Source organism: Schistocerca gregaria, chromosome 7, assembly GCF_023897955.1.
Source record: "Schistocerca gregaria isolate iqSchGreg1 chromosome 7, iqSchGreg1.2, whole genome shotgun sequence".
In the NCBI taxonomy this organism is placed as follows: Eukaryota; Metazoa; Arthropoda; class Insecta; order Orthoptera; family Acrididae; genus Schistocerca; species Schistocerca gregaria.
In genome coordinates this window covers 128,705,136-128,732,588 of record NC_064926.1, presented here as the reverse complement: position 1 = coordinate 128,732,588, position 27,453 = coordinate 128,705,136, and the positions used below count along the sequence as shown (strand labels likewise).

Below are 27,453 nucleotides of genomic sequence, written 5' to 3'. Positions count from 1 at the left end.
GTAGTAACATCGGTAGAACATTACGTAGGAAATCAGCATACATGGCACCGTTTACCTTGCAATCGATAAAATGGGGGCCAATTATCCTTCCTCTCATAATGCCGCACCGTACATTAACCCGCCAAGGTCGCTGATGTTCCACTTATCGCAGCCATCGAGGATCTTCCGTTGCCCAATAGTGCATAGTATGCCGGTTTACGTTACCGCTGTTGGAGAATGACGCTTCGCCGCTAAATAGAACGCGTGCAAAAAATTTGTCATCGGCCCGTAATTTCTCTTGTGCCCAGTGGCAGAACTGCACACGACGTTCAAAGTCGTCGCCATGCAATTCCTGGCTGCATAGAAATATGGTACGGGTGCAGTCGATGTTGATGTAGCATTCTCAACACCGACGTTTTTGAGATTCCCGATTCTCGCGCAGTTTGTCTGCTACAGATGTTCGGATTAGCCGCGACAGAAGCTAAAACACCTACTTGGGCATCATCATTTGTTGCAAGTCGTGGTTGACGTTTCACATGTGGCTAAACACTTCCTGTATCCTTAAATAACGTAATTATCCGGCGAACGGTCTGGACACTTGGATGATGTCGTCCAGGATACAGAGCAGCATACATAGCACACGCCCGTTGGGCATTTTGATCACAATAGCCATACATCAACAAGATATCGACGTTTTCCGCAATTGGTAAAAGGTCCATTTCAACACGGGTAACGTATCACAAACAAATACAGTCCGCACTGACGGAATGTTATGTGATACCACGTACTTATACGTTTGTGACTATTACAGCGCCGTCTATGAAAAAGCGAAAAAAGTGGTCCAACTAAAACATTCATATTTCTTTACATGCTACACGAATATGTAATAAGAAATGGGGGTCCCTATATAAAAAAAAGGCAGTTGATATCTGTTTGACTTGTGGCAGCTCCATCTAGCGGTTTCCCCCTTCAAGCTTGACGAGTTTCGTTCTTTGTAGTTTTTTCGTTTGGTGCTTATTTCTTGAGATATTTTTCCCCGGTCACTATCAATAGACCACCCTGTATAAGATAACTCTTCCCATAACTAAAATTAAGAACAGAGTTTTTACGTGCTTAGATACGCTATGGAGAAATTCACGGTGCGTGAATTACAGATTTTTTTACGTTGATTTTCTAGCAGATAGAGACTTCAAAGCGATTTTCTATCGCCGTAGAGAGTGGAGTGCTGTGGTGGCTTCCTGCAGGCAGTACGTCCCAACATTGGACACTAAACGTCAGACGCAACTACTTTAAATCGGACTATAGTGTTGGTACAGCTGCAGGGATAGCGCGTGCGACGGAAGCTGTGGCGGACGCGCTGTGTTACTGCAGCACACGATGTGAGCGGCGACTGTACCGCGACCACTGTGCATCGCTCATTTGTTTGCCGCTGCAGCGGTAGCCGGAAGGGGGCCAGATTGCGCTGCCAGCGTCAGAGCCGGAGCGCACGCACACTGACACAGCCGCTCTAGCCGGCGGGCAGGCGTCCTCACGCACGTGTACGCACGGCCACACGCACGACGCTCTGGCAGAGAGAGGCCGGACGGTGACTCATCTGTTGCGAACGGATGTGCAGAATGAAGTGCTGCGGCCGGTCCCGCTCGATATTGCTCGAAATTGCTCATTACTGACGGAGGCGATTCTCTTGTGGGTCCCCTGCGGTTCGATTTTGCAGCCGCAGCTACCGGTCTGTGGGTGACCTACTGCACATCAGCACAGCTCTCCCAACTGCTAGGTCGTTTTGTTACGAAGCTATTCTGTTTTCAGACACCATTACAATTACGCGTTCAGATAACCGATTTCGAGCTTATCAAACAGCCAGACTCAAATCTTTGTGCTAAACTGGTGGAAAGTTCGTTGAGGTAATTCATGGTTTCATGAATGGTCTTCACATTCACTTGCATAATCGTAGGACTACTAGCCTCTTAGCCGCAGCTTCGCTAACGCACGCGTATGTCAGTATATTGCTCACATCTCCCACCCAACTCTCTGTCCATCTCCTCTCCCCACCTCTCTGTTTCTCTCCTCTCCCCTCCTCTCTGTCCCTCTTTTCCCCCTCCCATCTCTCTCTCTCTCTCTCTCTCTCTCTCTCTCTCTCTCTCTCTCTCTCTCTCTCTTGATCCGTCTCCTCCTCCACCTTTCTTTATGTATCTCCTCCTCCTCTCTCTCTATACATCATCTCTTCCCCTTCTCTGTCCATCGCGTCTGCTTCCCTCTGTCGATCTACTCCTCCCCTCTTCCTGAACACCTCCTCCTACACCACTGTATCTGTCCTTCTCTACCCTCCATCTCACCTCTCTTTGTACATCTCCTCCTCCATATCTATCTGACCATCCCCTCGTCCCTCCTCTCTCAGTCCTTCTCCCACCTCTCCCTCAGTCCATCTCCTCCACATTTCTAGGTGCATGTCCTGCTCTCCTCTCTCTGTACATCACCTCTTCCCCCTCTCTATCCATTGCCTCCCTCTTTCCATCTACTCCTCCCCAATCTCTGTACATCTCCTGCTAATCCACTCTGTCTTTGTCCGCCCTCTCCATCTTCTCCTCCCCTCTTTTTCACATCTCTACCTTCCCCATTTCTATCTGACCATCACCTCCTCCCTCCTCTTTCCGTCCTTCTCCCCTCTCTCTCTCTCAGTCCATTACCTCCTCGACATTTCCATGTGCACCTTCTCCTCTTCTCTCTCTGCACATCACCTCTGCCCCCTCTCTGTCCGTCTCCTCTGCCCATCTCCTCCTCCCCCTATCCCTGGGGATCTCTTCCTCCCCTCTCTATGTACATCTCCTCCTCTCCCATTTCTATCTGACCGTCTGGTTCTACCCCCTCTCTGTCAATCTCCTGTTCTCCTCTCTCTGCACATCTCTTCTTCCCCAATGTATCTGTCCACCGTACCCTTCTCTCTGTCCAACTACTATGTCACCGCCACCCTAACGGGAGCTAGGTGGTTTTCACTCCCTGCCCCACAGTACGTCTTTCCAGAGAATAAGTATTCTGGGTACCAAGTTGGTTGAAATCGAAGTAGTGGCTTAGCAAAAGATGTGGAACACACACACACACACACACACACACACACACACACACACACACACACACACGCGCGCGCGCGCGCGCACACCAAATAGAGACATAGGAAAACTCAGCTGTGAGATCACAAACGCCGTAGAAAGGGCTCTTACGCTGATGCCTGGTACCGTGCGTTCCTGATGGCATTCGATTCAGTTACATACTGTCGTTTGGTGAATAAAGTACGAGCGTACCGGCTATTGCACTAAATTTGCGACTAAACACAATACTTCACTGCAGATAGGACAAGTAATTTCGGGAGTACCCAAGGAACTGTTATGAACCCTTTGCCACGTAAAATTTATAGTAATGATCTAGTAGATCACTTTGGGAGTGCGTTTATTCGCGGGCGATGCTGTTTTCTACAGGAAAATTGCAACGTCATAAGATTGTAGAATAATGCAGGAAAACGTGCAGAGCATCGACGATTGATACAGGGAATAGCAGTTGACCTTCAGCGTAAAAAAAAATTCAACGTAATGAGCACACATAGGCGAAGAGATCCAGTATGTGCGATTATGCTACTGGCGAAAAATCACTGGGAGCTGTAGCTACGGTAAAATATCTAGAAGTAACCATCTGGAGCAATCTTAAGTGGAACAACCGTGTAAAACAAGTAGCAGGAAAAGGATATGCCAAACTGAAATCCATTGGGAGAATCTCGAGCAAACAAAGGAAGAAGTGACTTACAAAACATTCATTCGACCGATTCTTTGGTATTGTTCACCAGTCTGAAAACCTCACCAGGTTGGATTGATAGAAGAGAGAAGAAGCTACAACGAAGAGGCGTGCGTTTCGTCACGGGATCGTTTCGAAGGTTAATCAATCGCGGTCGTATCCAGATATAAAAATTTATTGATTGGTTTATTTATACATTTATGTAATCTGATCTGATTAGGGCCATAACGCCGTCGCTTACATCGGACCATCGTTTCACACATGCAGTAATTTTCTTATATCACAGATACCTAATAAATTACAGTTCATAAAACATTAACCTGTTCTTTTAACTTAACTCCCTCGTTACCGCACAGAACTAATACGGCACTCTATGGTCCTGTACTTAAAGCTGTACGAAGTGGTTCAGTTCAAAACTCGGGTATAGGTAGCAACGTAAAGCCTCTTCTTCGTTGAGTGAAGCCACAACAAGTCAATTTATGTACCAAACGATTTAGCACTGCTGCCATGAATAACAGTATTTTTTGTCGCCGCACTAAAAAAAATGGTTCAAATGGCTCTGAGCACTATGGAACTTAACATCTATGGTCATCAGTCCCCTAGAACTTAGAACTACTTAAACCTAACTAACCTAAAGACATCACGCAACACCCAGTCATCACGAGGCAGAGAAAAGACCTAACCCCGCCGGGAATCGAACCCGAGAACCCGGGCACGGGAAGCGAGAACGCTACCGCGCGACGACGAGCTGCGGACTGTCGCCGCACTGAATCGTACATTAAACTCCAAACGAATTCCTAGCTGAAACTTCTTGAAATAATAAAACCGTGTATCGGACCGGCACTCGAAACCGAAACCTTATTCTTAACAGCTAAGCTACGCAGCTACGACACACGACCCATCCTCACATCACTTTGGCCAGTACATCTTCCCTCCTTTGCGAACTCCACGAAGCTCTCCCTCCTAGTTCGCTGGACGAGCACTCCTGCAAATACGGATACCGCATAGAAATTGTGTTTACTCTCGGGTGTATAAGTTTTAGTGATTATTGACAGAAAAGGAAACTGTTCCGAACATCACACCAGTCTCTTTATTTTTGTTAATTTTGTGCCTTACTGACCTAGTGTGCTCTGTTTTAAATTTTCATGTGTCCTCTGCTGGGCAGTGATTAATTCTACATTCACACTGATTAAGAAGCATAATGTATTGTAACGATGCTTTAAATATTAACTGTATTAGAGCGCTTTGGGGTAACATTGAGTTTAACATTCTTTTTCCTTCTTTACAGATCACCGTACGACGTTAATTACATCTCACCCAGCCGGCGTAAGTATGAGTTCTTTTCATGCGAAGTTGAATATGAACGTAGAAGCATAGAGTTCGTAGATACTTCGCATTCCCGAGAGCACTTTACACACCACTGTTGAATGGGTCGCTTCAAATGAAGAGATTACTTGTTGTTTCACAAATTATATTTGCCCATCTTCAAAATGTGATACAGAGTGTCTTTATGCAAAGTATAGCGTCACGATTTTCCATGAAGTTCTGAAGAATGAGCTACGCCTGAAACGCGACAAATATTATCTCTTCAACACCAAGTGACTTGTTCATTTCAAGCGACCCATTCAACAGCGATAAAAGAAGTGTTCTCGGTTTTCAGTAGGGTCACAGGTCTCCTTCGCGAGTTGCAAACGACTAGGCGAAAAGTTTCTTACAGATTAGGACACGTGATGATAAAAGTAGACTAGAGATCATGCAGATATACAGTCATTGTTTCAGCCTTTCATCATTGTACGATTTGGGAACAAACGTAAATGTTAATTTTTTTAATATGCAACAGAACGTGTTTCCTGAAAACAGAAATACAGGGTGACAATTTTTAACTATATGAAAAAAAGTAAATTACTTACAAACTACAGCATGCACACACTTTATTCAACACGTATACGTCACTACAGATATTCGGATTTGGGTTGTGACATGTTCGATATGCCTGCCATTATTGGCTATAATATGGCGCCGAACAATAACGAAGTTCTGCATGACACGCTGAAGTGTCGGAACATGAATGCTGTCGATAACCTCCTGAATGATTGTTTTCAGTTCAGCGTGGTTTTGGGGTTATTGCTGTACACCTTATCTTTAATGCAGCCTCACGAGAACAAGTGATATGTTTTCAGATCCGGAGAATATGGCGGCCAATGGACGACCACACCAGAGGCCTCTGGGTACCGCAAAGTGCTCCTTCACAACATCACTCTCCTGCTCCGATGGGGTCGAGTTCCGTCTTGCATGGAACACATCTTGTCGAAATGAGGATCACTAGAAATGGGGTGAAATTTTCCCCCAAAAACTTCACGTACCGTTCGGTAGTCTCCGTGCCATCATATAATATCGTTCCGATTATTCCCTGAGTGGACATTGCACACCACACAGCCACCCGTTGACGGTGAAGAGAATTCGCGATTGCGAAATGCGGATTCCCAGTCCCCCAATTGCGCCAATTTTGCTTGTTGACGAACCATCCAAATGAAAGTGGGCTTCTTCGCTAAACCAAACGGTACTAATTCCTACCATGCTCCGTAGACAACCGTGGAGTTTGAACGTCCTAACACAAACAGTTCACAACTTGTGACGATTTTATTTCATGTAGTTCGATTATTTTTGCCCTTTATGTTTCTTCTCTCACGCCGGCCAGCATTGGAAACTCCCGTGGTAGATTTTCCAACTAGGTAAGCACTTTCGTTATTTTTACGTAAATTTTATGCAGTAAATTAGCAGCCCAGTGCAGCAAGTTGAAACGTCCCCTTTGAAAAATTATGAATGACTGGTAAACTTCTACGTTATTTGATTTTCAAACAGCGAGCAAAACTGAACGTAGTCAGACATTTCTCTCTTTACTTATTCTGATCATCACTAAACTGACACACAATATTTTTAGCGCAACGCAATCTGACTTTCAATAATCCCTACAAAAGAATGGCCTGACTAACAATAACCTATATCTTTCATGAATCACTTATCTCACAAAAATCTTCGTTACTCGAACTACTGCAATACAGCGAGCGCCAAAACTGTCAGCTAAATGAAAGATTCTAACTACGAAAGGCACTAACTACTGATAGGCATACTTAGCAAATGAAAGATTTTGATAGAGAGCAAACAATGTGTTTACCTTCATAGCGTTCGAAAGTCATATATATATATATATATATATATATATATATATATATATATATATATATATATATATATATAATTTTGTGACATCCAATTAAACAAATTTCCTTTTTCTGACGGACTCACGTCCAGATCGTCCGTTCAAAACTCTGTCATCTCTCTCTACACCACTACTGGCGGCTCACCTCCAACTGCACAACGCTACGCGCTGTTCACATCCAACTGCCAAACACTACACAAGCGAATATTCCAACAATGAGTCCAACCAGCCACAGACTGCACACAGCGCTGTCAGCGATTTTCATACAGAGTACTACTTGGCGTTACCAACATAAAAACCTAAAAAGCCTACTTACAAAGTTACCCTGGACTGAGAATTATCAGCAGAAATTTAAGTAATTACTAGTGTGTGGAAGGGAAGTGTAATAAGACCATTACATTAATGTTACACATCAGCAATTATCAGACAGTATCAGTTGAAGTGTGGTACTTTTCGAATACTATCAGAAAATGCATCAGAACTTTCGACTTTAGGTTCGGCTCTTTATGGCTCGTGCCGTATATTTTTCTTGGGTGCGCTTGTCCGTGTCGACGTATTGGGGTTGATTAAGATGTTTTGGCTTGTCTAGTTTCAGGCATTTGCTGCAACCGGTTCTTCCTGCGTGTTGTGCTCCAAACTTTCAGCTGTTCTCGTGCGGTAACAATAAAATTTATTGCAGTCAAGTGCTCACATGAATTCTCTGGTCGCTGATTGACGTTGTTAAATAATTTACGTGAGCGCATGAGTGCAATAAACTTTATTGTTCTAAGAAGTGGGTTCGCAGCTGTTCTCTGAAACTAACATGACAACTACATTATTGAACTTTTCGTAAATTAATTACAAACTACGGCGTGCACACATTTTATTAACATGTAAACGTCACTACAGATATTCGGGTTTAGGTATGACTTGTTCGATAAGCCTGCCATCATTGACGGTCATCTGCAGCAGACCAGTAGTGAAATTCTGCGTGACCAGCTAAAGTGTCGGAACATCGATGCTGTCGATGACCTCCTGAATGACTGTTTTCAGTTCAGCAATGACTCAGGGGTTGGGTTATTGTTGTACACCTTATCTTTAATATAGATTCACAAAAAGAAGTTTGAAGGTTCAGATCCGGAGAATATGGCGGCGAATCGATGCCCATGCCAGTAGTCTCTTGGTACGACAGAGCCAGAATGCGGTCCCCAAAGTGTTCCTGCAGAACGTCAGATACTCTCCTGCTTCGATGGGGTCGAGTTCCGTCTTGTGTTAACCACATCTTGTCGAAATCAGCGCCACTTTGGATAATAGGGATGAAATGTCCGTCCCTTGTAGCTGAGTGGTCAGCGCGACGGCATGTCATGCGTAACGGCCCGGGTTCGATTCCCGTCTGGGTCGGAGATTTACTCCGCTCAGGGACTGGGTCTTGTGTTGTGCTTCTCATCATCATTTGATCCCCATAGACACGACAGTCACCGAAGTGGCGACAACTCGAAAGACTTGCATCAGGCGAACGGTCTACCCTAGCCACACTGCATTTCCATTTCCATGGGGATTAAATCATCGTCCAAAATCTGCACGTGCCGTTCGGTAGTCACCGTGCCATGAAGAAATATCGCACCGATTATTCCGTGACTGGACACTGCACATCACACAGCCACCCGTTGACGGTGAAAAGACTTCTCGATTGCGATTCTCAGTCTCACAAATGTTCCAATTTTATTGGCAAACCCATCCAAATGAAAGTGGGCTTCATCGCTGAACCTAACCATACTAATTGCCACCATGATCCGCTGCCAACCGTGAAGTTTGAACGTCCTACGCAAACCGTTCAAAAGTTATGGCCTTTTTATTTCATTTATTTGAATAATTGTTCCCGAATGAACAAGTTCTTGCGTGTCACAACTACCTTTGTGTACGAACAGTGAGGAAATCACTATCCATAGTAGGAACTTCACTTCGGTTGCCACAATTTGTTTCTCTCTGTCAGCCTAGTTTTTCATTCCCGCACAACAATAGTAGGACCGTAACTGCCTTGTATAGCGTTTCAGACAAAGAGAAGGTATCGAACGATACAAACATCGTGAGCGTCAAGGAATCATCAATTTCGTAATGGAGGGAAGCGTGAAGGATAAGAATGGTGGAGGGAGGCAAAAGTCCGATACAGTTGTTGTTGTTATTGTGGTCTTCAGTCCTGAGACTGATTTGATGCAGCTCTCCATGCTACTCTATCCTGTGCAAGCTTCTTCATCTCCCAGTACCTACTGCAACCTACATCCTTCTGAATCTGCTTAGTGTATTCATCTCTTGGTCTCCCTCTATGATTTTTACCCTCCACACTGCCCTCCAATGCTAAATTGGTGATCCCTTGATACCTCAGAACATGTCCTACCAACCGATCCCTTCTTCTGGTCAAGTTGTGCCACAAACTTCTCTTCTCCCCAATCCTATTCAATACTTCCTCATTAGTTATGTGATCTACCCATCTGATCTTCAGCATTGTTCTGTAACACCACATTTCGAAAGCTTCTATTCTCTTCTTGTCCAAACTATTTATCGTCCACGTTTCACTTCCATACACGGCTACACTTCATACAAATACTTTCATAAATGACTTCTTGACACTTAAATCTATACTCGATGTTAACAAATTTCTCTTCTTCAGGAACGCTTTGCTTGCCATTGCCAGTCTACATTTGATATCCTCTCTACTTCCACCATCATCAGTTATTTTGCTCCCCAAATAGCAAAACTCCTTTACTACTTTAAGTGTCTCATTTCCTAATCTATTTCCCTCAGCATCACCCGACTTAATTCGACTACATTCCATTATCCTCGTTTTGCTTTTGTTGATGTTCATCTTATATCCTCCTTTCAAGACACTGTCCATTCCATTCAACTGCTGTTCCAAGTCCTTTGCTGTCTCTGACAGAATTACTATGTCATCGGCGAACGTCAAAGCTTTTATTTCTTCTCCATGGATTTTAATACCTACTCCGAATTTTTCTTTTGTTTCCTTTACTACTTGCTCAATATACGGATTGAATAACATCGGGGAGAGGCTACAACCCTGTCCGATACAGTAGGGAAGTTCAAACAGATGTAGATTAAATGGTTCAAATGGCTCTGAGCACTGTGGGACTTAACAGCTGAGGTCATCAGTCCCCTAGAACTTAGAACTACTTAAACCTGACTAACCTAAAGACATCGCATACGTTCATGTCTGAGGCAGGATTCGAACCTGCAACCGTAGCGATCGCTCGGTTCCAGACTGAAGCGCCTAGAACGGCTCGGCCACCCCGGCCGACCAGATGTAAGTTACCTCAGTTAGGTAGAGATAAAGAGATTCGCGTAGAGTAAACTAGAGTGGGAATCCTTATTAAAGCGGTCTTCTGTCTGGAAACCAGAGGTTTTATTATTATGTGCCAGACCAGTATCCACGTTCTTTATCAGTCGGATATAAAATACGAGGTTCGACTTCTGCGGATCAAAATTGAGGCTAGGAGCAATCCTGTCATCAAAACCGCAGCGCATCGAAAGGATAAAAGTGGTTTACTAAATATTTACATCCGGAAATGGTGGTCGCACATGTGGACAAGTTACCTCCTGATACGGGTCTCATTTCTTTTATCCGCGTGGACTTCGTGATATACACCGACGGAAAAAAAAATGTAGCAGTATAAGATAATTAATGTAGAGTAATGAAATTTCAGGAGTACATTTATCTAGATAACATATTTAAGTGATTAACATTGCAAGATCACACATTAATGTAAGCGCGAGAGAAGGCATTGCAAATGCGAAATTCCGGTACACTACTAACCAGTGTAACGGCCAGAATGTTGCATGCAAGCGTGCACAGTTACCGGATGTGAGATTGTGGGATGGAGTTCCATGCGTGGTCGGTCAATACAGGGACAATTAATGCAGGTTTTGCATGGCGATGGAGTTGTCATCCGATGAGATTACATGTGTGGTCGATATGAAACAGATCTGTTGATTGAGCAGCCAAGGCAACATGTCGACACATTGTAAAGCGTGTTGGCTTACAACAGCGTTACGTGAGCGAGCGTTGTCCTGTTGGAAACCTCGTCCTCGAATACTGTTCATCAATGGCAGCATAACAGATTGACGTACAATCAATAACGTGGGATAACCACGAGAGTGCTCTTGCTGTCATACGGAATCACACCCTAGACCATAACTCCAGGTGTAGGCGCAGTGGGTCTAACACACAGACGGGTTGGTTGCAGGTCCTCAACTGCCTCCTCCTACCCAAGACCCAGAGGTCACTGGCACCGAAGCAGAACCATATTTCAACACAAAACACAGCAGCCCCTCCACCATGCTCTCCAACGAGCTATTGATTGATACCACTGAGCCCGCCGCAAGAGCCAAGCGGTTCTAGGCGCTTCATTCCGGAACCGCGCGACTGCTACTATCGCAGGTTCAAATCCTGCCTCAGGCATGGATGTGTGTGATGTCCTTAGGTTAATTAGGTTTAAGTAGTTCTACGTTCTAGGAGACTGATGACCTCAGACGTTGAGTCCCATAGTGCTCAGAGCGATTTGAACCATTTTTGATACCACTGAAATCGCAAATGGTTTGGGGTTAGTGGAATACACGCTATAGAGTGTCTGACTCGGAGCTGTCTTTGAACTAACCGATTTGTAACAGTTCGTTATGTCACTGTAGTACCAACTGCTGTTCAAATTGCTGTTGCGGATATACACTACTGGCCATTAAAATTGCTACACCAAGAAGAATAGCAAATCATAAACAGGTATTCATTGAACAAATATATTAACTAGAACTGACATAAGATTACATTTTCACGCAATTGGGGTTCATCGATCCTGAGAAATCAGTACCCAGAACAACCACCTCTGGCCGTAATAACGGCCTTGATAGGCCTGGGCTTTGAGTCAAACAGAAATTGGGTGGCGTGTACAAGTACAACTCCCCATGCAGCTTTAACACGATACCACAGTTCATCAAGAGTAGTGACTGGCGTATTGTGACGAGCCAGTTGGTCGGCCACCATTAACTAGACGTTTTCAATTGGTGAGAGATCTGGAAAGTGTGCTGGCCAGGACAGCAGTCGAACATTTTCTGTATTCAGAAAGGCCCGTACAGGGCTTGCAACATGCGGTCGTGCGTTATCCTGCTGATATGTAGGGTTTCGTAGGGATGCGAACAAGAGGTGACCGTTACGTGTTACCATGACACCCCATACCATCACGCCGAGTGATAAGCGAGTATGGCGATGATGAATACACGCTTCCAATGTGCGTTTGCCATTTGTGCACCCAGGTTCGTCGTTGAGTACACCATCGCAGGCGCTCCTGTCTGTGATGCACCGTGAAGGGTAACCGCAGCCATGGCCTCCGAGCTGATAGTCCATGATGCTTCAAACATCGTCGAATTGTTCGTGCAGATGGCTGTTGTCTTGCAAACGTCCCGATCTGTTGACTCAGGGATCGAGACGTGGCTGCACGATCCGTTACAGCAATGCGGATAAGATACCTGTCATCTGGACTGCTAGTGATACGAGGCCGTTGGGATCCAGCACGGTGTTCCGCATTACCCTTCTGAACCCTCCGATTCCATATTCTGCTAACAGTCACTAGCTCTCGACCAACGCGAGCAGAAATGTCGCGATACGATAAACCGCAATCGCGGTTGGCTACAATCCGACCTTTAGCAATGTAGGAAACGTGATGGTACTCATTTCTCCTCCTTACACGAGTCGTCACAACAACGTTTTACCAAGCAACACCGGTCAACTGCTGTTTGTGTATGAGAAATCGTTTGGAAATGTCAGCACGTTGTAGGTGTCGCCACCGGCGCCAACCTTGTGTTAATGCTCTGAAAAGCTAATCATTTGCATATCACAGCATCTTCGTCCTGTTGGTTAAATTTCGCGTCTGTAGTACGTCATCTTCGTGGTGTAGCACTTTTAAAGGCCAGTAGTGTAGTAAGATGCTCTAGAACCATACACCGAACACGATGTTTTTCCCTGTCGGTAGTGCCACGTGGCCGTCTGGAGACAGGTCTTCTTGCAAGTCTACATTCCTGACCAGTCTCGGCAAAATCGCAGAACATCAAGGTTCTGCAAAGGTACATGAAGCTTCTAGTAGCTCTATCACACGACCTCCTTCAAATTCAATGAGAAGTTGATAACGGCGCTTTTGAAAGGCACAGTTGACTAACATCAGCTCATTGTCCCTAATAGCAAAAGCTAATTAACTCTCAGAATGTTTACGACGTGTATTTAAAACAAACTTCATAGTGGTTCTACTACCGCCACTCTGATGTGACTGACGTGAATAAGTATCATTTTTCAGATGTAGAAACACGTCTACCGACTCTCGTTTATGTCACACAACTCCTTCCTGGTGTTTCAATTTTCTTTTCCAATCAGTATAATAAATATAGATGTAGCAGTAGCTTGCTTGTTCGAGGGTTCGCAACCGTAGTGAGATCAAATATAACTTTTATAAATTTTCGCGGAACGACAGAGCCGAGTCGTCTGCGCTATTCCTTTTTTGAGTGTGCAGCGCCCAGTGTTCGTAGAACGGCGGCAGACACGAGGCGGTTTCCCGGTACCGGATGTGGCGGCGACGCCCGCCTCGCGTTACGCGACTTCTGGGAGGTGCGCACCTGCTGGCTGGTTGGGTGGTGGCGTCGCAGCAACAGGACGCTTCGCTTCGCCGGGGACGAACTCGGGAAATGAGGCGGCCGGGGACTGCAGTGGAGCGAGGCCCGACAAGGAAGTGGAAGAGCTGACCCGGCGTTGTAGACCGAATACATTTCCATCTCCATTTATATTGCGCAAGCCACCCAACGGTGTGTGGCGGAGGGCACTTTACGTGCCATGTCATTACGTCCCTTTCCTGTTCCAGTAGCGTATGGTTTGCGGGAAGAACGACTGCCGGAAAGCCTCCGCGCGCGCTCGAATCTCTCTAATTTTACATTCGTGATCTCCTCGGGAGGTATAAGTAGAGGGAAGCAATATATTCGATACCTCATCCAGAAACACACCCACTCGAAACCTGGACATCACTGTAAGAAAATGAAACGCCACAGCCGTCCTTATGACGTCATTTATTGTGTGGGGTGCCAGTTTCGGCGCTTCAGTGCTCCATCTTCAGGCCTTAATTGATGCTGTAGGGGTTAACACCATCCTTCTGCGTCAACTAAGGCCTGAAAATGGCGCATTGAAGAGCCGAAACTGGCAGCCATACAATATGTGACATCGTAAAGACAGTTGTAGGCGTAGTGAACGGCCGTAGTCTCCAACATCTCAAGTCACAAGAATTGGCATACGGAATACATACCATTGTCCTCCATGGCATGGGCAGAAACTGGCTACACAGTCCATGAACAGATTACAGGAATTGATACGAGGCTTGTCCAGAAAATAAAGGTTCTGAACTCCTGTCGCTCAAAGGAATTTTTTAAAGTTGGTAGCACTGCGTTCTAGGACGGTGTATTGACAGCAGAACGCGCTATCGTTTTTTTCACTCTGCTGAGAACTCCTGTTATAGTACATCGTCGAAATGAGTGTCTCCATTATGAATCCTTCCGGCTTCGAGGTGAGAAGTGTATTTCGGTTTCTTTTTGCGAAAGCGAAATGTGCCGTGACAGGTTTCTAGAAGCTGTACCTTACGGAATAGTGACGACATGGTCACCAGAAGCGAGTAAATGGTTCTCGGCGGTACTCGATCGACTTTTGACCGAGATGGACGCAACGTTTCCAGAAATCAGTCGATCTCTTCTCCATGAAATCATTACTGGTATTCGAAAACTACGTGCGAATTGGGTACCAAGACAGTTTCGAAACAGCAAAAAGCATCAACAGTATCATATTCACCGGAATTTCTTGAGTGTTTCATACTGGAAGGTGAGCAACTTGACTCTGCTGCAGGGGAGCACAGAATGCGACACTATGGTCGCACGCGACCCGCCAGTGATCTGATGTTGGACTGCCCCTCACGTTTCGTTCTTGTGTATTTTCTTTCCTTCTGATCCTTCATTCATTTCCAGAAAAGAGAAGGAGGGGGGGGGGCGCTTGTAGAACTTAGATAATATGAAAAAAACATCGTCGTATCTATATTTGTTAAATGTAAAACAAACAATGAGAGATAATTATGTAATTGTTTTTTTTATTCTTGCGACCCTTAACAGTCAGAGTGAGGTGTTTGCGGCTCGTGGTACTAGCAAATCTGTACACCCCTATTCTACTGTCACCGGCACCGAAGCGTGGGTGTCCCACTAGATCCCTCAAACGAAGGGACAATCAATGCCTTGACGCCATCCCTCACCACCATGAGCGAAAAATTCAGAGTCGTTATTTCGCTCTGAATTCAATTTTTTCTCCAAGGGGAAACAGTTACTGCGGCACGGTGCCGCGATACTTTTGAAAAACCTACTACGGAAAATGATTCAGCACAAAAGTAGGGGATGAGTTAACAAAGAGAGTGTCCCTGCTCCATGACATTGCACATTCACACACAGCCAATGCCTCCAGGCAACTCTTGGATTCATTCGGCTGTGGTATAGTCGATAACCCAGCTCACTATCCTAATCTGACATCTTCAAATTTCCATCCTTTCACCTCTTTGAAATTCCTAATGCGTGGAAAATGTTTTCCTAAGGGTAATGATTTCGAAAGGAAGAACGATCGGGTTTAAAGTCCCGTCGCCATCTAGGTAAAGAGACGGAGTGACGACAATGGGAAAGGAAATCGGCTGTGCCCGTTCAAGGGCAATTGCCTGAACCGATTTACGGAAATCACGGAAAATTTAAAACCGGATGGCGGGACGCGGGTTTGAACCGTCGTCCTCCTTTAAGCGAGTCCAGTGTACTAACTAGTGCCCCACCTCTCTCGGTAATGAGTTCGAGAGTACCGTCAAACAAAGGCCCGACCAGGCAGCAGCAGATATTTTGGATCGTGATATCAGAGACCTCCTTCCTCGGCTCTCAAACTGCATGGAAAATGTAAGCGACTACGTCGGGAAATAGTGTTTGACATATATCTGCGAATCTGTAAATTTTTCATAAACTAGCTGTACCCGGCCACTCGTTTCTTTGTCTCTGTCTGGTTTAATGGAAAAAAAAGAGAAACTTCACGGCCCAAAAACTGGCTGCAACATACATTTTTATGGAAGATCATTCCCTTTCTTATACTCGATTTTAACAGAAAACCTGTACCTTGTTCATGAAAAAAAATATACAGTATGTATATTTAATTGTCGCTTAAAACTTGAAGTAAATCTGTCAAGAAAGTTTCGAGATATTTGGTAGCAATGCTTCCTGTTTACATATTTCATGTATTTATGTACTAGATACTCTGCTGGAAAAAAAATAGTGCATCATTTTAGAAGTTTCCACTTCACTCAAGATTTATTGTTGCGACAGTGCACACGGAGTACATGAAATTATTATATTTACAGATCAATAGCACAAGGTGTTCTGAGGTACCGGTTATCGACCCAAGCTGACATACTTAAAGTAGTACGCGATGTAGCCTCAATGAGCGGCAAAGAAGGAGCTGGCTCAGGCGTCCAGTCGATCGTACAACTGGGGAATACTGTGCTCGAACAGGTGATGCCACGTCTGCTCGGCCTGTTAACGTAGTTCTGTAAGAGCTGGTGACTGACAAGTCGCACGAGTCACTTCTTGTCGCATCATATCGCACACGTGTTCGACTGGAGACAAATCCGGTGATTGTTCTAGCAAGGGAAGTTGCTACAAGTCTTGCAGAGTAGGTTGAGTTTCACAGGCAGTATGTGGGTGGCCATTATCCTGTTGGAAAATACATCACCTTCCTATTGCAAGAATGGGTGTTGGATTTAGGAAGAGAAGAGGGTGCATAGAACAGACCCTGAAACAGTTTACAGAACATAGGGTCTTAAAGAACAAAACATAGAACCCAGTACGTAGCCCTCGATAGTGAGTGTTCATCGGAGGTGAGGGTATCATCTGGTGTGCCCCAGGGAAGTGTGGTAGGTCCACTGCTGTTTTCTATCTACATAAATGATCTTTTGGATGGGGTGGATAGCAATGTGCGGCTGTTTGCTGATGATGCTTTGCTGTACGGGAAGATGTCGTCGTTGACTGTAGGAGGACACAAGATGACTTGGACAGGATTTGGGATTGGTATAAAGAATGGCAGCTAACTCTAAATATAGATAAATGTAAATTAATGCAGATGAATAGGAAAAAGAATCCCGTAAAGTTTGAATACTCCATTAGTAGTGTAGCGCTTGACACAGTCACTTCGATTAAATATTTTGGCGTAACATTGCAGAGCGATATGAAGTGGGACAAGCATGTAATGGCACTTGTGGGGAAGGCGGATAGTCGTCTTCGGTTCATTGATAGAATTTCGTGAAGATGTGGTTCATCTGGAAAGGAGACCGCTTATAAAACACTAATACGACCTATTCTTGAGTACTGCTCGAGCGTTTGGGATCCCTATCAGGTCGGATTGAGGGAGGACATAGAAGCAATTCAGAGGCGGGCTGCTAGATTTGTTACTGGTAGGTTTGATCATCACGCGAGTGTTACGGAAATTCTTCAGGAACTCGGGTGGGAGTCTAGAAGAAAGGAGGCGATGTTTTCGCGAATCGCTACTGAGGAAATTTAGAGAACCAGCATTTAAGGCTGACTGCAGTACAGTTTTAATGTCGCCAACTTATATTTCACGGAAAGACCACAAAGATAAGATAAGAGAGATTGTGGTTCGTACAGAGGCATATAGGTAGTCATTTTTCCCTCGTTCTGTTTGGGAGTGGAACAGGGAGAGAAGATGCTAGTTGTGGTACGAGGTACCCTCCGCCACGCACAGTATGGTGGATTGCGGCGTATGTATGTAGATGTAGAACATGGTATTGAACTTCGTCGACGCTACGAAGCCATGTAACTCCTTCGCTAGAAAAACTTTGTAAAGGATCCTGAAGAAGAGTGGACTAGACGGCTTTACATGACAACTAATAATGGAAATTCTAGCAGACACAAAGGCAGGAGTAAGATTCAGAGCACTGTCGGAAGTTTGAGATCATGACCGGTGCCAAAGACGATTCTACAAGGCAACCGTGAAGAATGCGGTACTATGTACGGTTGAGATGATAAAACTAGAAAGGAATAGTGCAGAACAGTTTGCAAAAGAAGAGAGAAAAATACCGACGATATTATTGCTCTTAAAATAAAATTTGTAAGATGGATGAAAAGAAAGAGCTAGAGAAGAACTGTGTCGGAGCTTGAAGACAAATTCAGGAGAAATCGGACCGGACCGGGCAATATCTGTGGGACACGTGATAGGATGAATATGGCAAGAAGAGAGAAAAATACCGACGATATTATTGCGCTTAAAATAGTTTGTGAAAGATGGATGAAAAGGCAGAGCTAGAGAAGAACTGTGTCGGAGCATGAAGACAACATCAGGAGAAATCGAACACGAACGGGCAATATCTGTGGAACACATGATAGGATGAATATGGGAAGATGAGTCACAATTGTCGATCAAGTTGCAAGGGAATGAAAACTATAGAAGCAATTACACACCGACAATAGCCTTAAACAAGGGATCGAAAACAATGAAGAATACAGGTAAAGCGAAGAGAGTCACCACTGGAGCAGACAAGAGAAATGGATACTGAAGATCTCGGGAGAAGAACGGCAGAGAAGAAAAGAAAGAATGAAGAGATTGTGGGTGAAGAGGAAAATCCAGTCCAAAATGGACGGCTACCCGTTGTCTTACATAAGCCATAACGGAAGAAAAACAAGATTTTCATGGCAAACCCTAGCTCGATCGACAATATTTCACAGGTTATTCATCGATATTTTCTGAGTATTTTGGTGTAAGTGACTCGCTGTCTCCATTGCCCGTTACGCACTAATGGCATTTAGTCTGATTTCTAACCTCCAATCATCTAGTTATCTGTATTGCATTCAATACTGTTAGGCTTCGTCTGGGGTTCGTTTTCCCGGCAGGTCTATTCGCACGTTAACATAGATACACAGCAGTATGAATAGATTTAGCGATGAAGAGTTGGCCGTTATACACCTCGTCTAGGGCTTCACCGAATACTGTGGTAGAGCAGTACAATGAGGCCGTGATGAGCCGTTTGCGTAGCGACGCCAACGGCACCACAGTGCTTTTTGAAACTGTATGGAGAAACCCACGATGAATCGGATGTTTCAGTGTTAGAAATGAAAGATGCCACAGTTTTTTCACTATTGTGAAAGGGTTTTCATAGAAATTTAGCTAACTGGTGTAGCAACCCAAATAAGCCATAATCACACTGACACCTGTTATGAGCTACTGCACGTTAGAGGCCCTAACACCAAAATGTTTAGAAAATATGCCTAAAAAATTTCCGAAATTTTGTCGGATTTTTGATTCAGCCAGTAAACTGAAATTGTGAATCATATACAGGGTGTTACAAAAAGGTACGGCCCAACTTTCAGGAAACATTCCTCACACACAAAGAAAGAAAATATGTTATGTGGACATGTGTCCGGAAACGCTTACTTTCCATGTTAGAGCTCATTTTAAAACTTCTCTTCAAATTACATTAATCATGGAATGGAAACACACAGCAACAGAAGGTACGAGCGTGACTTCAAACACTTTGTTACAGGAAATGTTCAAAATGTCCTTCGTTAGCGAGGATAGATGCATCCACCCTCCGTCGCATGGAATCCCTGATGCGCTGATGCAGCCTTGGAGAATGGCGTATTGTATCACAGCCGTCCACAGTACGAGCACGAAGAGTCTGTACATTTGGTACCGGGGTTGCGTAGACAACAGCTTTCAAATGCCCCCATAAATGACATAAATGAAAGTCATGAGCGTTGAGGTAAGGAGAGCGTGGAGGCCATGGAATTGGCCCGCCTCTACCAATCCACCGGTCACCGAATCTGTTGTTGAGAAACGTACGAACACTTCGACTGAAATGTGCAGGAGCTCCCTCGCGCAGAACCACATGTTGTGTCGTACTTGTAAAGGCACATATTCTAGCAGCACACGTAGAGTATCCCGTATGAAATCATGATAACTTGCTCCATTGAGCGTAGGCGGACGAAATTAAAATGAGCTCTAACATGGAAATTAAGCGTTTCCGGACACAAGTCCACATAACATCTTTTCTTTCTTTGTGTGTGAGGAATGTTTCCTGAAAGTTTGGCCGTACCTTTTTGTAACTCCCTGTATATGTTGCAGCAAGTCTTTCGTATGGCTTCTTTTGTTTTACTTTAATTTATGTAAAAGACATGGAAATCAAGAACAAGAGAGAAAAAACTGGCTCAGATAAGCTGTTGATACAATAAATGGCGGTGGAATCACCTAAACGGTTCACCGCAATATTGCAGACATGGAAAGTGCTATCGATGTGCGGTTTCCGCAGAACGGATCGGTACACGTTGGCTCGTATTGTTAGCCAATAAGTAGATCGTAATAATATATAGAAAGTATATTTTCTTTGCAAGCATACGCTTTTTAAATGGAATAGTGGCTGTTGATATTAACAAAATAAAAGTAAGGTAAATGGTGCTAGTGGTGTTCGTTGCAGGATTCTTGTGGGAGCCGTTTACGAGATATAGTGTTCTGGAAAGTTTCCTCGTCGGCACTTGTTTGTGCCATTCAACGCGCTTAGTTTCTCGGTACGATGTCGTTATGTTTGCTTAAGTGTGCTCGTGTCTTCCTTGAATGCATATCAGGCTGCCATTAGCTAGTATCTGCGCTGGAAATGCGAAGTTCTCGTCGACACAGTGGCGCGCATTCGTACTTCCAAAAAGCACTTTATTACGTTCTCTGCGAAATTGCCCGGCAAAATGTTAAAATAAAGGTCCGAAAATATATCCTCAAAATCGTACACTGTTTGTGTACCTGCCTTGATCACTGGTATTCGTTTTATAACATATATAAGACGCTAATCATTACTTTATTGACAATATGAACATTTATCCATTGCAAAATAGATAAATAAATTTAAGACGTAGGACTGGAGGCGAGTGTCACATTTTGTCAATGACATTAGATTTCGAACACGACAGGAATTGCTATAGTCAGTGTATGATGGTGTGTCTCAAATAGTTCCCTAGCAAACATTGTGTAGGAAATTGCATGCAGTCGACATAAGGAGTGCAACAGCTCGAAAAAGGCCGTGGCCCACAGCAAGACATCAAGTTAGCATGACTTGAGCTTACTCCTTCAGGGTTATCGTGAATATTGACCAGCGTGTTTATTACAACATCCACGGTCGCGAAACGTGACCGTCCCCTCTAGATCTTCATGATGGGTATGCTGTGCACACTCTACATCTACGTCGACGCCCCGCAAGCCACTGAACGATGGGTGGCGGAGCGTACCCTGCACCACTACTGGTGCTTCCCTGTTCCACATGCCAATAGAGTGAGGGAAAAACGACTTCTATATGCCTCCGTATGAGCCCAAATTTCTATGTCTTATCTTCGTGGTCCTTACGCGCTGTCTATGTTGGCAACAGTAGACTTGTTCGGCAGCCAGCTTCAAATGCCGGTTCTCTAAATTTTCTCAATAGAGTTTCTCGAAAAGAACATAGCCTTCCCTCCAGGGAATTCCAATTTGAGTTCCCGATGCGTCTCCATAACATTCATGTGGCGTTCTAACCAACCGGTAATAAATCTAGCAGCCCTCCGCTGAATTGCTTCGATGTCTTCCTTCAGTCCGACCTGGTACGGATCCCAAACACTCGACCAGTACTCAAGAATAGGTCGCATGAGCGTCCTATAACCTCTCCCCTTGACACGTGAACGACTCTTTCCTAAAGTTCTTCCAATAAACCGAACTCGACCATTCGCCTCCCTCAGCACAGTTCTCGCAAGTTCATTCCATTTTATGTCGCTTTGCAACGTTACGTCCAGACATTTAAAAGACCTGACTGTGTCAAACAGGAGGCTGGTAATACTGATCCGAACATTCCATGTTTGTTCTTCCTACTCATCCGCATTAACTTACATTTTACCACACTTAGAGCTAGCTGCCATACATCACACCGACCAGAAATTTTCGCCAAGTCTTCATGTATCTTCCTACAGTCACTCAACTTCGACACCTTACCGTACACCACGGCATCACCAGCAAACAACCGCAGATTCCTGTCCACCCTGTCCGCCAAATCATTTATGTATATGGACAATAACAGCGAAAATGGTTCAGATGGCTCTGAGCACTATGGGACTTAACATCTCAGGTCATCAGTCCCCTAGAACTTAGATCTTAGAATTACTTAAACCTAACTAACCTAAGGACATCACACACATTGGTGCCCGAGGCGGGATTCGAAACTGCGACCGTAGCGCCTGGAACCGCTCGGCCACCAGAGGCGGGCGACAACAACAGCAGTCCTGTCACATTTCCCTGGGACACTGCTGACGATACCCTCTTCTCTGATGAATACCCTCCAACGAGGAAAACGTACTGGGTTCCATTACTTACGAAGTATTCGAGCCACTCACGCATCTGTGAATTTTTTCCATGTGCTCGTACCTTCGTTAACAGCCTGCAATGGGGCAACATGTCAAATGCTTTCCGGAAATTTAAAAATATGGAATCTGCCTTTTGCCCTTCATCCGTAGTTCGCTATATACTATGTGAGAAAAGGGAAAGCTTTGTTTCGCATGAGCGATGCTGCTTCGTGGGCATAAGATTCTCAATCTCCAGAAAACTTTTGTACATTCGAAGTCTCGTTTTCCAAGATGAAAAAACAGCTGTTTTCTCAGTGCTGCACACTTGTAATGGACGTTTGACCAACACTCAGGCACACTATCGCATCTCGACTGACCTGCTGAATACTCATTGTTAATCCGACACATAATATCTTACTATTTGCAATAGGGGGTGAAACATTACAACCTAAATCTCATCAATTTCGTCACTCTAAGGGGTCTAATTATGAATGAATAGCTTCAGATGGTTTGGCTTGATCAAAAAATCTCGTGGACTCTCTTCTAGGTCGAACTGAGGTCATTATGAATCCCTGAGATACTGTTACAGTGTTTTTCATGGTTACTTATGTTTTTCAGTCTGCTTATTATGTTATTTGTTCGTAAACTATAATACCAGGACTTGTGATATATGGATGAATAAAACCACAACAACAACAGCTACTACTACCTATTATTATTATTATTATTATTATTATTATTGTCGGATCCTGCCCCCTCCTGTAACACAGTGCGCCTAGGAAGTTGTTTTCTCGGACAGCTAAACAACATAGAAGCACATCATATTAATGGAATTTTTTACAATAAACTGAATTGAAAATATTTAACTTTGAAGCAATTGGCGACATGTAAATAATCAATGTCCTCCGATATACAGTTTCCATGCAAGAAATTAAATAAGGCACAAGTCTCTTCTAAACAGGATTACGGCTCGTCTTCTAGTGCAGCCGAGGTTTGATGGAGCGGCGCTTATATTTTCTTGGGATAGAGGCCGCTACTATCGTGGTGCGGTCTTAGTCAGCGTATTATTGGCTGACGTCGTCTCAAAACCTTCTCTGCGATTACGTTCCATGCCGACGTGTCGGCGCTTGATGTTAACTCGGAACAATTACTATTATTTTAGCAGTTATTTACAGGTCTTTGGGACGTTTCTCACAACCTGTACCTAAGCCTCTCGACCCTTATTATGTTGTAAGTAGGCTGTTTAGGTTTTTATGTTGGTAACGCCACGTAGCGCTCTGTATAAAAATCACTGGCTGTGCTGTGTGCAACCTGTGGCTGGTTGGCATTGTTGGAATATTCGCTATGGTAGTGTTGGGCAGTTAGATGTGAACAGTGCGTAGTATTTTGCAGTTGGAGGTGAGCCGCCAGCAGGGGTGGAAGTGGGGAGAGGGATGGCAGAGTTTTGAGAACGGACGATCTTGATGTCATGAATTGATATATATATATAATAACTTTTGAACACTATTAAGGTAAATACATTGTTTGTTCTCGATCAAACTCTTTCATTTGCTAACTATGCCTTTCAGTATTTAGTGCCTACAGTAGTTAGAATCTTTTATTTAGCTGCGAGTATTGGCGCTCGCTGTACTGCAGTCGTTCGAGTAACGAAGATTTTTGGAGGTAAAAGATTCATGAAAGGTACTGGTTGTTGTTAGTCAGGGCCATTCTTTTGTAGCGATTATTGAAAGTCAGATTGCGTTGCGCTATAAATATTGTGTGTCAGTTTAGTGATGACCAGAATAAGTAAAGAGAAAACAGTCTTAGTACGTTGAGTTTCGCTCAGCTGTTTGAATAACAAATGACGTAAGACGTTTACAAGCACAGTAATTCTTAATTTTTCTAAGGGGATGTTTCAATGTATCTCATTTCAAATTTGTTCGTTGCCTATTGTTCTTAGGTCGATTTTTCCATTCTGCACAGGCTCTTCCTCTTTTTTGCATGGAGGCTGCCAACATAATACTTTTTCGGTCATCGTTTGTCCCCTATGTCATCAACAGCCAATTTCATTTTAAACGCCATTTCTTCACTTCGTGTGGGATGTTCGCGAGACTTTCACTCGCTTCCTGATCTCTTTATATGGGATCTTCTCTCGCTTTGAAAGTCTTCAACTTTTTAAAACATCCATTCGCACGGCCATTCTTCTATATCCCAGCATTGCGTTTCGTGCGAACTATTGTTTTGTATGATGGATTTATATAACGTTTTGTGTCCTTTTCTTGATTTTAACTGATGAAAGGATGGAATTCAGCTTTTTGATTCTTTATTTAGCTTATGTTTACGATATTTCTTCTTTACTGAAATCCTGATCCGTCATTATAGCTCCCAGATATTTATATTCTCGACATGCCTCATTGTTTTTCCATTTATGATAGTGCCATGTTGTGTACTTCCTATAGGAAAATGTTCGTTTTGGAAAAATTTACTGTTAGTCTGGACTTCTTATAAGATCTAAGATAGCACATGCACTCTGTATGCACTCTGTATCATGCACTCTGTATCACAGTTATCTCCTACAACTACGACCACTACTACTAAAACTAATAATAATAATAATAATAATAATAATAATAATAATAATAATAGTAATTTGTACAGCAAAGCAAAGTGACAATCCTATTCAGATGACAGAAAAGACGAAGTTAGGTTAATCATATTTGGGAGCACACGTCTGCTGTTCACTCGTATGTGGAAACTAGCAGTTCCCTTCACTGCAACGAGTTGGAGAGCTGCCCACGCGTATGCTTTTGCTCCCTCCACATTTCCGGAGTATCTGTTGCGCTGCCGCCCTCCAGACGGCCACCCTCACCTCCACGTGTTTCTTTCTTGCTCGCCGCGGTCCGCTGCGGAAGTGGTCGGCTCCGGGGAAGCAGCGGGCGGCAGGTGTTCGTCCAGCTACAGTCCAGAGCCCACATCCGGTTACCGCGCTGCCACAACTTTCCCGAAACGGACTCTCTTTTCTTAAGAATGAGCACCTAAGTGTTAAACTCTACTCGGGTGAGCTGACGAGTGCTGGCGTCGTCTTGTCGCACCGTTTCGATGAGTTTCGTACCCACCATTCTCGGGCCGAGAAAGACTGCAGTCACACAGAGCATACAAGTTTCTATTAGTTACTGGGAAGATTTTATTTATTATTTATCTACCTCCTGCTTACTTAGCCTGACTAGATTACAGCTTTAATGCCTTCTGTTTACTGTACCGGGGACAATATGCACAAGACATATTGTGTCACAAAACATTCTTAAGATTCTCTGCATACTTTTGCTTCAATCATGCACATCAAAGAAGTTAATATGAGAATAATAGCAATTTCCAATGAGAATAATAAAATTTAATAATAATAATAATGATGATGATGTTGATAAGGATAAAACTTAATAATAATAATAATTATTATTAATATTATAGAGCACATAATGAATAGTATCTATTAGGTTAGCACATCTAAAGCCATGTTTAGTATTATACTACGGATGCTATTCTGTGACACGAAATTGTTACTGCAGTTTGTGTATACTTAATGAATCGCATCACTTTTGGATATTTGCTCTATAGTATCAGCGCTGTCCATTAATTATTGTGCCCCGTAAGTGTAAATATTTTTGATACGCCCGCTAAACCCGCAGGGCGGAACAGGTGATTAGAATTGTGGAAAGTGCCAGATGAGGTGGCGTTCAGATTCACTTCAAAATTGTAATTTAATAACGCATTTAAGCCAAAACGGCACATAGCCGAACCTTTACAACTACGAGTTTCAAAATCCAACTGTTTCAGGGCTGAAGGCCTCCAAACAAGAAATCTTAAAAATCAACAAGATAAATTTCAAGTGACTGAAGACACGCAGTTAAAATTGCAAATAAAATAATTAAAATATATATGTATGTATCACAGCTAGGCTGAAAGCCTGAAGGCAAAAGAGGATAGAACAAACATAAATAATGTGCAATTCCGACGGCTGAAGGCCACAATTAAATTTCAAAATTTTAAAATATGTTACCATAATCGTTTAAGGCAGAAGGAAGCAATGTTTTCGCTTAAGGGTAAATTTTAAGAATAATGCTTTAAGCTGCTGAAGGCACACAATTGATTTTCCAAAAACACCTTAAACCTTTAAGTGGCTGACAGCTCACTAAATGAAAGATAGCATAACAACAGTAACTCACAGCAGAATATCCTCTTGCCAGAATTCAGACTTACTTTTACAAGCTGACGGCCCTTGATTTACATAAAACACAATAATTTTTTTCCCTTTAAAGCATTGGCTATAATAGATTACCAACAGACCACTAGACATCCATGGAAAGGACAGTATAGACAACGGCAATCTGACGCCTCCAGGTGAGATGGGTGGAGGGGGGGATGACCTCGAAACATTAACATTCACTTAGGTGAGACAAATGGTGGGATCAACACTTGATCCTTCGGTAACCCAACCAAGAGACTGTCACGGATCGACCGACCAAACGACTTGCTAGCCACCAATCGGTACATGAAAACTCAAAGACCAAACTGTTACGGACGTGATTATCCACAATTAAATATGTATTAAGCGGTCAAAACAACACACCGTGTTGGACAGCTACAACAGGTGAGAAAATGAAATTATGTCAGTGGCCAGGGCAGGTAACCGGAACACTAACGGCCACAAGGCAGAAAATTCCGCTGCTGCACTTGAATTGTAGTGAACCAATATAGTTAATCACACCGCACGGCGGCTCGATTTCACCACTGCAAACACTCGGTGTTGCTCACAGGAAAAGCTCCCTAACAGCGAACTACCGAAACGAACGACGTCCTGGGTCGGTGAGCCACGAAGCTCGTAGCGATCGGACAGCTCCACACACGCTCCGACACTGCACAGAGACCTTTAGCAGACCCAGCCGACATTTTCGTGTATCTTAATTCAATAGAGAGGTGACAACAGCGGAGGTAGCCAGAAACATTTGCACCCTGTATGGGGACAATTGAGATGGGCAGAGCAAGGTAAGAAAATGGTT

General features: G+C 43.8%; 1 protein-coding gene across 2 annotated transcripts in view; it reads left to right on the top strand.

Moving 5' to 3' along the window:
* The window catches only part of LOC126281600 (semaphorin-2A-like), a 944,484-nt gene that overhangs the window by 205,214 nt on the left and 711,817 nt on the right, over nt 1-27,453 (top strand). For both annotated transcript variants that reach the window (XM_049980701.1, XM_049980702.1), the window contains exon 2: nt 5,048-5,085. The gene's annotated coding sequence lies outside the window, so the exon portion shown is untranslated. The remainder of the gene's footprint in view (nt 1-5,047; nt 5,086-27,453) is intronic.